This window comes from Daktulosphaira vitifoliae, unplaced genomic scaffold, assembly GCF_025091365.1.
Source record: "Daktulosphaira vitifoliae isolate Bord-2020 unplaced genomic scaffold, ASM2509136v1 Scaffold_54, whole genome shotgun sequence".
In the NCBI taxonomy this organism is placed as follows: domain Eukaryota; kingdom Metazoa; phylum Arthropoda; class Insecta; order Hemiptera; family Phylloxeridae; genus Daktulosphaira; species Daktulosphaira vitifoliae.
Window position 1 is genome coordinate 1 of NW_026099623.1, and position 13,505 is coordinate 13,505.

Genomic DNA, 13,505 nt, shown 5'->3' on the forward strand with positions numbered 1-13,505 from the left:
TATTAGATATAATCATTTAAAGTTTCAAATTTTTGAATTAATATACAGGTATAATACACAAGGGATTACAAATATAGGTAATGGGCATCTGTATATATGTTTATTAAACAATTCATTTTTTATTAAACATAATACAATTAAAAGTAAGTTACATTTTTTTGGTAACAGTAAAACTGACTCTCGGGATGATTAAAAAGAGTTATAACTTTGTTATTCCTTGGAAAACCGTACAAAAAAAAATTATAATCCATCCACCAGGAGCAATTCATAAAGCAAGATGGATGGCAAAAATATTGTCTTAAAATTTATGTGTTCCGTACGCAAATTAAATTAACAGTTTGCGAATTAAAGAGTATTCATTGTTTCAATTCATTTATACATTTATAAAAGATATTGGTTCGAAAGTTCATATCTAACAAAAGCACCAAATAATGACCTTAAACTACTACAAGAACTAAAACAATATATTGCTTACATTTATATAAAATAATATGAATCAGTAGGTATCAAAGGTTGATTTTTACTCCTAACAATCATGTTACTACTATGTTATGTTAAAATTAAAATTTAATTAAGCGCTATTTTATGCACAATATTTTTAGTTAACCTGTCTTTTGCTAATATGAATCAATTTGACGGTTTACCAACACTTAAGCATCGAAACATATAACTGACCATGGGAGAAACATGGATTTTTTAAATGTAAGCCTCAAATGGGCATTGTCTGGCCTTGAAATTTGTTAATGGTCATTGGGAATGCTAATCGAACAGGAAATTGAAGCCTTTTGAATGATATTGTGGGTATATGACGGAATCATCGTTGGGATACATAACAACAGAACAATTTCTCCTTTAAATCTTTGTCTCTTGATTGAAATTATTTGATATATATTAAATATATTATTGAAATATTTTAAATCAAATAAAATGATATAATTGAAAAAAAAACATTAATAAATCAAGTAATACTTACACAATAACCTATAAAATGTATAGTGGATTAATATATGGAAAATAGCGTATCTAAGCGGTAATCACCAATTATTGTCAATAATTTTAAGAAGCTTTTATAATTATTGAAAGCAAACACACATAGACAAGCGTCATCTGTTGGACGCTTACATTACTTTAATAATGAAAATTTAATAAAATATAAAAGTTTCTTACCGCCATCTATGAGAAAATAATAGCAATAGACTTTTAGGAATATAATTTTAAATAAAAAAGAACTGAGGCTATTAATCACGATAAAAACTATCCTATTATCTAAGTTGGACTCAATTACACATGCTTATCAAATTTCATCAAAATCGGTTCAGTAGTTTCGGTGTTCATCGACAAACACCGTGACATGAGATTATTATATATAAAGATATTTAATAAGAAATGAATTGTTTAATAAAAAAAATATATATTCGAAAAGTATGTAAAGACAACAATCATTTATTCATATTTTTTTAAAAACATCGTATATTTTAGCTTATAAATTAATTATAAAAAACGATAACGCAGTGGAGTCATGGCACAATGTGGATGTAGCTTAATTGGGACAAGTATACATGATATTTGACAGTGATTAAAATCACTATCATAAGAAACGCTTCGATGCAAATCTGTAGATAGTGTTTAATTTAAAAAAATTAATTTTTGGTAGATTATACAAAAGCAAAATGAAATTCTTATTGCCTTTTTTATTCCTGATTAGTAGTTTTTATATTTAGAAATATAATATATTAATAAATATTTAATAAATTAAAATTCATTTATTAAATATTTAATAAATTTGTTTAATGTCGACGGCCATTTGCAAATAGAAGATAGCAATTTAGTGTTGTAAATATAAAAACAAAAATGTTAACAAAAAAAAGCATGTATTTAACTATGCTATTTTCATGTAGAAGATAAGTTGTCGGGACAAATTTTGATTTTTTAATTTATAGTACGTAATCGGTTGGTTTTCTAAAGACTTAATAAATCTTATCAAATTGAAAAAAAACAGAATACTCTTTTTAAGCTGTCAAACTTGCACGATGATTATTTAAAATTCTCTACCACACGTGCCCAATGTAAAACCTTAAGTAGATTAGATTATTCCCAATACTTAAATAATATTCAAAAATCTTTTATATAACAACCTAAGAAATTTTGGTCTTTCATTAATAACCTTAAAAAGTCGCATGGTTTACCCAACTTAATGTCATTTGATCAAACTATAGCTGAAAATGGTCAAAACATTGTTGATCTATTTAGTCAATACTTCTCTTCAGTGTATAAAGATACAGTTCCTACTAACATTAACACTCAATCTAATAAAATTCGATCTATTGATTCGTTAAATACACTTCATATTAATCTCCTTGATGTTTTCAATGAATTAGACAAAACGCTACTGGTCCCGATGGACTCTCTCCTATATTTTTATTTAATTGTAGATTAATACTCTCCACCTATAACAAATATCTTGACTCTTCAATAATTCTTTAAATTGTGGCTCATTCCCATCACTTTGGAAATCTACCTTTATTAATCCAATTCTCAAAAAAGGAAACAGATCATTAATTTCAAATTATCGTCCCATATCAATAGTTTCAATCATCCCAAAAATATTTTCAAAAATAATAAATAATAAGCTTACACCTATGTTTAAAAATATCCTAGCATCACAACAACATAGATTTCGATAATACAATATCTTACAAATGATCAACAAACTGATGTTATTTATACTGATTTTGAGAAACCTTTTGATAGAGTAAACTACGTTTTATTAATAAACAAATTACAGGAAATAGGCTTTGCCGATCCCCTTCTATTATGTTTTAACTCTTTCTTAGATCATCGAATTCAATATGTTAAATATAAAAACTTTATATCATCGCCCATAAAAGTAATTTCTGGAGTACTACAAGGCGATCACCTCTCCCCTCTCCTATTAAATTTATTTATAAATGATGCTGTATCCTCCATCAAACATTCCAATATTTTATTATTTGCTGATGATGCTAAAATATACAAATCTATTATATACACTGATGATACTATGCTTCTTCAAATTGATTTAACCACATTTAATGAGTGGTGTATTTCAAATGGGCTTTCATTGTACATTGATAAATGCCATATAGTATCTTACTTTAAAAAATAAAATTCACTACATTTTAACTACAATTTAAATAATATTAACTTACAACGTTCATCATTAGTTAAGAATTTAGGAATGTTATTCGATTCTAAACTATTATTTAATACTCATCTTGCAATGATAAAAAATAAAGCCTTTGCGATATTTGCCATGATTAAAAGAAATTTTTCTAACTTTCAAGACACACTTATCCTCAAATATTTGTATGCCTCGCTAGTACATCCATTATTAGAATACACACCTTAAAATCAACTTAAAAAAGTGCAAAATACTGTCCTTAAATTCATTTATTTAAAATGTAACATCCTAAGAACTCCTCACTCAGGGTACGAACAAATTTTAAAATTATTAAATTTAAATGCATTAAAATATCGAAAAAATTCATCTTATAATACCTTTCTAGGAAAATTACTGAACAATGAGATCGACTACACACATATATTAGGCCAGTTAAATTTCAAAGTCAATAATTATTGTACTAAGAAAAATAAAATATTTTATATACCGCAATCGTCTAAAAAATATACATCAAATGACCTAATAAATATAATAATGTCTGTAAATAAAAGTCAACCACCACATTAATTATCATTTTTATTATTATTATTATTATTATTTGTATATTATTATAATTTCTTATTAATTTTAAGTTATAATTATTATTTAAATTATATTATTGTTATATTATTAAATTATATAATGTATTGGACATTTTATCCGTTAAAATAAATAAATAAATAAGCTTTAATTTGACATATGTTTATAAAACGCAGTATTTCCGGAACATTTTCAAAACTTAAGTTGAAAAAGCTGAGTTTTGTAAATAAGTTGCTATTTTGAATCCCTTTTTTTGGGCAAGTAAGGAGTCATATTTTCAAAAATATTATAACAAGTAAATAAAATTATATTTATAATTTTTAAAATTTTTTTTTTGTTATGGCAGCTTTAAACACAAAAACCCTGCACAGTGAGACCACGACACAGTGGGGACGTGGCATCCAGTAGTTTAGTTGGGTCCAGTATAGATTTAATCTGACAGTGAATAAAATCACTATCATTAGAAATGCTTCGATGCAAATCTGTAGATAGTGTTTAATTCTAAGAAATTTATAAATAATTACAAAAGCAAAATATTTTAAATTATATATTATATAATTTTTATTATTTATTCATTTCAAACTATTATTGATTTTTTTTTTTAATATGTTATAAGTAATAATTTCTAACCTACTTTTTTTCGTCTTTTAAAATGAAAATTTATAGTAAAAAAAATGAATTTATTACCATAACTTTTAGCTCATCTTACAAGTTTAAAATTGACATCATTAATTAGAAAAAAAATGAAATTGTTAAGATTAATATGCAGTCAGCAAATTTTACAATTACTATTTACAGTAAATTTATCAGAAAAGCTCTATTTTTTTTTTGCATTTTTATCGATATAGATTACTTAAATAGAAATCATAGTAATCATTTATAATTAACTTTTGGTGTTTAAAAAGATTCTACAATTGAAATATACAGAACTGAATTAAATTTAATGATTTACTTATCTAAAAATATCAATAAAAAAAAATTGTTAAATTAAATTGAAACTAAAAATTACTTTTTTTTTTAGTTTTTTGTTTATATAGCATCATGTTACCAAAAAATTTGGAATATTATACACTGTTAGTAACACACAGAAATAGAGTTAAAAAATTTAAAAAATACAAAGTAAAATTATTTACTTTGCAGTTGAATATTTTTATCATATCAAATCTAATTCTGCAATAAATACATTAAAAATATTAGAAATGAATCATTTTAATTGTTTGTATGGATAAAACTGTTTAAGGTACTTTTTATTTATTAAAGGATTTGTTTTCAATGTATGAGGGTAATATCTTCAACTAAATACGAATTGTAATCATTTGACATATCGTTGAAAAAAGTAAATTAAAAGTAGATTAATTGAGGGTTGGAAAAATAAATCGCAGCCACAAAAAAAAACACATAGTAAAATAATATTAATATAAATAAGAAATATCTTCTAATAAGGAGAGACGGTAGTGATCAGATTCTTGATATTTATTGAAGTTAATGAATCTAAATGAGATAAAAATCAAATGATTTTAACATTTTTTCTAACTTCAAAAAAATACAAAATATTAATTGCCACAGGAGGATTCGAACCTGGTACCCTAACCGTGAAAAACACAAGTGTTACCGATTTGACAACTGTTCGTCGCTGTCGTCGATTTATAAATTTGATAATTTGACAAAATTTTCAAAAATTAAGTAGAAAAAGCTAGTTTTTGTAAAAAAGTTGCTATTTTAAATCTCCCCTTGTGAGCAGGTGTTAAATTTAAAAAATAATGATATCGAATAAAAGGAAAATATCTAAAGTTTCAATAAAAAAAAAAATTTAAGTTGTTTTGTTAATTTTTAAAAAAGTTATGATAGTTTTAAGAAAAAATAGTGAAAAATTGTCATTTTTTTGGTAATTTCCACCATTTACGGGCAACGAGGGAATTTTTTTTAATTTTTAAGGGTAATGTCTTCAACTAGATACGATTTGTGATCTTTTGAAATATTGCAATATGTCAAAAGATTTTCATCAAAATCGATCCAGTGAGAGCTAAGAAAAAGTGGCAACTGACACAAAAAAAAAAAAAAACCTTTATGGTAAAATTAATATCTTCTCAGCTTCGCGTCGAAGCTGAAATTATATCACGATAGTAGGTGATTTTTGACATAAATATTATATTTTTATTTTTTCAATTTCGGCGGTCATTTCCACATAAAAGATAGGTCGTCGGGACAAATTCTATATTTTTAATTTATAGTACGTAACATAAGCTTTAATTTAACATATATTTATATAACGCAGTATTTCCGGAACATTTTCAAAACTTAAGTTGAAAAAGTTAAATTTTGTAAAAGTTTTTATTTTGAATCCCCCCGTGGACAGGTAAATGGTCAGACTATTAAAAAAATTAATATCAAATGAAAGGGAAATAGCTAAAGTCTCAATAAAAAGAAATATAATATTGTTTCATTTTAAAAAAAGTTATGACAGTTTAAAGAAAAAAAAATTTCAAAATTTACCGATTTTTTAATTAGTAATTTTTTTGAAAATTTCTTTCATTCACAGAGAACAAGGGAAATTTTTTCAAATTTTAACGTCAATGTTTTTAACTAGATACGATTTGTGTTCTTTAGAAGTATCATTAAAAGATATCGGTCCGGTGTTAGCTGAGAAAAAGTGCGATAGACATAAAAAAAAAAAACATCATAGTAATATTAATACCTTCTCAGTTTCACATCGAAGCTAAAAATTAAGAAATTACAAAGTAAAATTATTTCATTTTGTAGTTGAAACTTATTATCATATGAAATCTATTTCGACAATAAATACTTTATAAATATTATTTTTTATAAAAGGAGTAAATACTTAAAAATTGGTTCAGTGAGAGTTCAGAATTTTTATGAACATTTATACAAAACACGCACAGCATACCAAAACCAAAAAAAATAAAAAAACAATTATAAAGTTAAAAAATATACTCAATTATACGTATTCTAATAATTAAATATAATTTTAAAAATCAATTGTTAAATTCAGGTTGGGTTCAGGTAAAATCAAAAATCAATATAAAATTGTTTATATTGTTTAAGTTTTTATTTAGTAATGGCAAAATAATTTTCAAGTTTTGAGTGTAATATCTTTAACTAGACACTAGTTGTGATCATTTGATTTATTGTTTAAAAAAATTGGTCAAATGAGATCTGAGAACAATTATGATAGACACAAATAAAAAACACGTTGAAATATAATTTTAATATGAATAAAAAACCTTAAAACGTTAAAATATTTTATTTTATCAATATAGTGATTGTGAAGACAGTGTTTTCTTTTAATTAGTATTAATCTCTAAAATTAGACGAGTTAAAATAGACAATTTTAAAAATTACGTATATAAAATTGTTATATATACTTAAAAACATTTTAACCATATGTTATATGTTTAAATTCATAAATTAATACACAAAACAAATAATAATTTTTACAGGATGTTCAAACTTTTTTCGAAAATGAAGAATAGCATGTCGGTTTAATTAAAAAAATATTGAAAATAACATTATTATATATTTATTACCAATTGTGAGCATTAACTAGTTTATTATTTTTCTAATAACCAATTTAATTTTCCGTTGTTATAACTTAGCTTTTTTCAATTAATTAGTTAAAATAAGAGTCAAGCTAAATTTAATATTTCATAAAAAATGTATATCTTAATACGTTGCGTACAAAGTGTAATTTAAAAAAAAAATGAAAATTTCCCCTCCAAATATTATATTTATATAACAATAAATAGAATTTTCTTGGTTTTTTCAAAAATGTATATGATTTTTAACTGGTTTTTTTAATAACTAGTTTTAAAGATAAATAGAGTACGACTTTGATAAAGGAGAACACGAGATAGGTGAAATTAAGAGATCATTGACAATAAGCGAAAACGTGATAGGAGAGGTGGTAAAATTCAAGTAATTAGGATCAGTTGTTCAAATGAGCGGTGGTGTTGGCGAGGATGTATGACATAGGATTAAGTGAGAGAGGTTAAAGTGGAGAGAAGCATATGATGTGTTATGCGATAAAAGAATTCCAATGAGGTTGAATGGTAAGTTCTATTAGACTGTAGTAAGACCAGCTATGATGTATGGTTCAGAGTGTTGGGCGGTTGATAAGAAAGTAGAGCAGAGAATGAGTGTAGCAGAGATGAGAATGCTTAGATGGATGAGTGGAGTGACTAGAAAAAATAGAATAAGGAACGAGCATATAACAGGGAATATAGGTGTAGTGTCAATCGTGGATAAGATGAGAGAAAATAGACTTAGATGGTTTAGTCATGTTATGAGAAGAGAAGAATCGGAAGCTGTAAGAACAATTACGGAAATTAATTTTGAAGGAAGAAGAGGTATAGGAAGACCAAAAAAGAGATGGAAAAATAATATTAAATGTAATATGAAGACGGCTGATGTTTAAAATCGATTCTTAGCTTTCCCTTACATCACCAAACAATAAAAAATAATTTTAAGAGATTATAGACAAAAAATTAATTCAAAATGAAGTAAACTTTTTTTTACAGTTGCGTTTTAACCACCGACAAGTACGGACGTTTTTATCGAACTTGCTTCCGCTGTTATCGCTAGATTAGTTGTTTCTCTCTATTGTTTTTTTCTGTGCATTTATTATTACTATTTTTTTTTTTGTAATTCTCGTTTAGTTTTTTTTTGAATATCTAATCGGGCCCCGGCGGGGGAGGGCCAATCTTCCCACCAACATTGACCGCTGTCGCTCTCTTTAACTAAACAGTCTTCATCTAATGAGAGTATGTCATCTTCGACAAAACCTCAAAATAAAATGAAATCGCCATCCTGGCCGTCAGCAAAAAAAGCTAAAACTGATTCTATCTCTCCACCGTCATTGTTAACATCACGTAATGGTTCGTGTGTTATTTTATTTCTGTTCTAAGCTTAGCGGACTGTAGAATATAAATTAAAATTCTCAACAATGTGATTTTATGTAATTAATATAAGAATTATTTATTAATTTACAAGTATAAATTCTATACAATTTATAATTAATTGACATTGAGCGGAGCTAGCGGATAGGTTATTGTGGCCGTTGTCGCACTAGGACTGACGCACTGATATAATAACATGTCTTAACAGTCATCACCAACCGATGTTATCATGATCGATGGTGCGTCGAACAATAATTCTAATATTAATTCAAGCGTTACACACCATAAAGATAACACATCTATTTCATATACCGAACACACAATACCATCTAGTCAACAACACGACGTCACTCGCTTTCCAGATAATTATTCTGGTCCTATTTGCGTTTTACTATCAATGACAGATGAAAAAAATTTAGGTAAACTACATCCTGTTAAATTAGGTAAAGTTGTTACCAAATCTTTTAAGGGTATTATAAATATTAAACCCATAAGTGATAAATGTTTGAAAATAACTCTAGATACTGTCCATAATGTCAATTTATTTTTAAACTCGTCTCATCACTCAGAGAACGGTTTATTTGCTTCCATACCGACACGCTATTATTCAGTTTGGGCGTGATACGCTAAGACATCAATGTTACCGAAAATGATTTTTGGGACAGTTTAGAGTGCTCTACAGAAATCTTATCTTTTAGACGTTTCAACACCAAGCGTAACAATCAACTTGTCCCCTCTCCGTTCGTTGAGTTGAAATTTCTTTCCACCTCTCAACCGAAATTTGTGTCTATCTACAAAGTTTTATTTTATGTCTCATCTATCGTGCGTAGCCCCGTTCAATGCGCTAGATGCCTTCGCTTCGGACACACACAAAAATTTTGCTGTAGTAAAGAACGCTGCGGGCACTGCGGCTTAGCAGACCACAACACATCATCTACTTCTCCGCCTTTCTGTATTTTTTGTCACTTAAACCACACCTCAACCGATCGGTTTTGTGTCGAATGGACTCTTCAAAAGGGATCGCCTGGGAGAAGCGGACAATGCATTGCATACGCTCTTCCGGTGCGAGGCGTGGGCCATCGAGCGGGAGGAGTTGGAATTCCGCTCCGGGACCGCGTTCGGCGTGGGGTCCATGGTGGACCTAATGCTGAGAAGCCAGGAGGGGTGGTGGTCACTGGTCCAGGCGTTCGCCGAATCGGTGATGAGCCAAAAAAAGGACGCCGAACGCCTGAGGCAGAGACTGCCCCGGGTAGGAGTACCTATGGCGTCAACTCGACTGGCACCGTAGGTGATTATTGCATGTGTTTTTTATGTTTTATGTATGTTTGTGAATTATTAAGCCAACCCTCGTGAAGTCCTGCCCTCACCTCCGCGCAGTGCAACCTGGGCAACGGATCCCACTCTGGGGTCCGGCTAACGGGGGAGGCCACACCACGTTGTGATTTATAGACGGCGTAGGTCGCGTGAAGCAATACCTAACGGTAGTTCCAGGGCGGTCCACATTATGCCGGGTGAAGGAAAAAAAAAAGGACTCTTCAAAAGGGCATACAAAAAATTATGGCAGTTAACAATATTTCTTACTCTGAAGCCGCAGCAATTAAGCGTTCTGGTATTGTCTACTTAGGTTTTTCCTGCGCAAAAATCACAAATAATAATACTTCTAACAGGAACAATAGTATTAATAATGTTAAAAATATCAATAATGTTAATAATATTAAAAATTCTAACAATGTTAATAATGAACAGCCAACCAGACCTCATACTATAGATAGCAATTTACTTACCTCCTCTTTTCCTACTCACAATTCTTTCACCGCACAAAAACATAAAAAAAAAAATGCTGTAAATAATCATAACGCCAATTCCCCCCTCCCAAATTCTTCTTACATAACCATGTTAATGAACATTCCACTACCCCTAATGGTAGTTACTTTAATTACGTAACTTCCATTAATTCCTTTTACACATGAAAATAATGATTGGATTCCGTTTTTTATTGATCAACTATCTCAGTCCCTTATTCGCGATCTTAACTCGCTTTCTTCTTTTGCCTTGCTCTGTTTTTTAATAAAATTTTCCTTATATAACGCCAAATCGTTAGAGACAATTAATGATGACAACTTTAAATAATGTCAATAATTTTCTGAACTTCTGTTCTGCCTTTAATATTTTGCAATGGAATATATGCAGAAGTATATGAGAAGAATATGAGTGTGTGGAATATATTCCACACACTCATGACCTTTTTTACCTCTTATCTAAACAAAAATGCTCATTTGTTCTTTTATCGGAGACCTGGCTTTTACCCAAACGGTCTTACCACATCAATAATTTTAACCTCATTCGTTCTGATAGACAGGGCGGTTACGGTGGAGTGGCTATTGCTGCCCATCTCATCATTCAAATTTCCCCTATTACTATTAACGATAATCTTTTAAACTCTCTACGTATTCAATTAATTGACCTTGTTGGTATTGTTACTTTCTCTAACCATTCTTCTCCTGTTTGTCTTTAGTCTATTTATATTCCCCCCTCTTCCAACCATTTTAACTATGCCGTTTACTTTACATTAGCAATATTTTCACGTGCTTCTTCTGCTTGTGGTCTTGATGGCATCTTTCCATTAATGTTAAAACATCTTCCCCAATTTAGTCTTGATATTCTCCTAACTATATTAAACTCCCTGTGGACCAATTGCTTAATTCCTCCTTCATGGAAATATTTTCATGTTATTCCCTTACCAAAACCTCACTCTACCCCCACTTCTTTCCGACCTATTGCTCTTTCCTCCTCACTTTGCAAAACTGTTGAACTCATGATCAAGTCTCGACTAGACTGATATATAAAAAAAAACAATCTCTTACCTAATAATCTCTTTGGTTTCAGGATTTTTCTTCCCAGCCAGATCTGTCAGTTTCTAGATCTACCTATAGAGGATTACCTCAGGGAAGTTGTCTCAGTCCTATTCTTTTTAATATTTACATGAGTCCTATTAGTAATAACCTTTCCTTTCATGGGTATTCCTCTTTATTTTATGCAGATGATATTGTTCTCATTTCCTCAGACAGCTGTCTTACAACCGCTATATGTACTCTTAATAATACATTATCTACTCTATCCTCTAGCTTCCTTTCTTCTTATTTCATTTTAGCACCAGACATAACTACATTCATTATTTTTACAAGGAAAAATCTGCCCCTCAAAATTCCTCAAATCCGTTTAGACGGTCAATTTTTCTTTCCTTCGCCCTCTGTTACATATCTAGGTCTTATTCTAGACCCTAAGTTAAAATGTATTCCTTATTTTTATTGCATTGGTCTAATTGCTTTCGTAGGATTATTGACACCTCTTGTCACCCTTCTTCTCCTCTTTTAATTTTCAATTCAATTATCCGCGCTAAAATAGACTACGGCGCATTTATTTTTCCTCTGCCTCTTTATGCCATCGTAAAAAAATTAATTCTTTACTGCATTTTGTTTACATACCATTATCAGTGCCCTACCCTCCACACCCATTCCTAGTCTTGAACTAGAATGTTGTTTCCCCCTATTGAAATTAGATGCCGCCGTCTAGGTGGATTATTTTTATACTAAAATCTTTAGCTTCTCCTAACTCTATTATCTATAATACATTCAAGTCAGTTCAGGAGTGCTGGCGCTATGTCCCCAAAACTTTACCTATCCTTGCCTCTCTATGTACATCACTTACTCCTTTGGCCCCTGCTATTCAAAAATCTCACAATAGGCTCCCTTTTTACGATTGTCCCTTCGATGCCCTTTTACTTACCCCTATAAGAACCATTTTGCCTAACTTTCTTAACTATCCCACTTCCAGCCTTCATTCTTTTCCCTCAGCGCTAGTTAATAACCTCTTCAATTCTTATATTTATGAAAACTTTCCAAACTTCTGCTTAATTTTCACTGATGGGTCGGTCACATCCCTTAAAGCAGGTCGTTCCTAGTTATAATGTGTCCTTCTCTACCTCCTTACACACTTTCTCCTATTCTTACACCGCTGAATGCTTTGCGATATTTTATACACTGTATCACATTCTATACTTAAACGACACCTCATTCTTCATATGTCCAGTATTTCAGCAATAATTTCCAACCCCTTTAGTGCTCACACTTCCTCAATTATCCTCAAAATTAGATGCCACCTTCATAAATTTTCTGTCACTGACAAAGTTATTCACTTCCATTGAATTCCTGGTCATGTAGGAATCCATGGTAATGAAACAAGCGACCGCTTAGCCAAACAAACTTCAAGTTTCCTTAATTACCACTATTCTTTTCTTAAATCCAATGCCTCTCATATTTTAAATCTTTCCTTATCTAATGCTTGGTCAACCAAATGGTCCTCACTTGCCTCAAACTTTGCTCAATGGCACCGATCAATCACCCCATATCCCTCAAATCTTGCCTGGTTCCATCGTCTTGATCTATCCCGAAAATCTATCGTCGCTTTCTCCCGCTTAAGAGTTGGTCACAATTTTCAACCCTATTTCTCCTTCAAACTTAACCTTAATTTTGTCTCTTTCTCCCAACTCTACGAGGATGAAATTTTTTGTGATTTTTCTCATTTTTTATTATTTTGTCCTTCTCTCAATTCCAGTAAGTCTTAATTATTATACTTCCTAGCCACTCATGGTATAACTAACCCCGATCCTTTTCTAATCCTTAATTCCCGTAATATGTCCATTATTAACTCAATTATATATTTTCTTTTGTGTGCTGGCTGCTCCATTTAATTTACACATAATTATTGACTATTGTACTTTTTATTATATTTTATTTTATTGTAAACTTATAACATGAATATCTCTTATAAATAATTTTATTACACTTATGTTT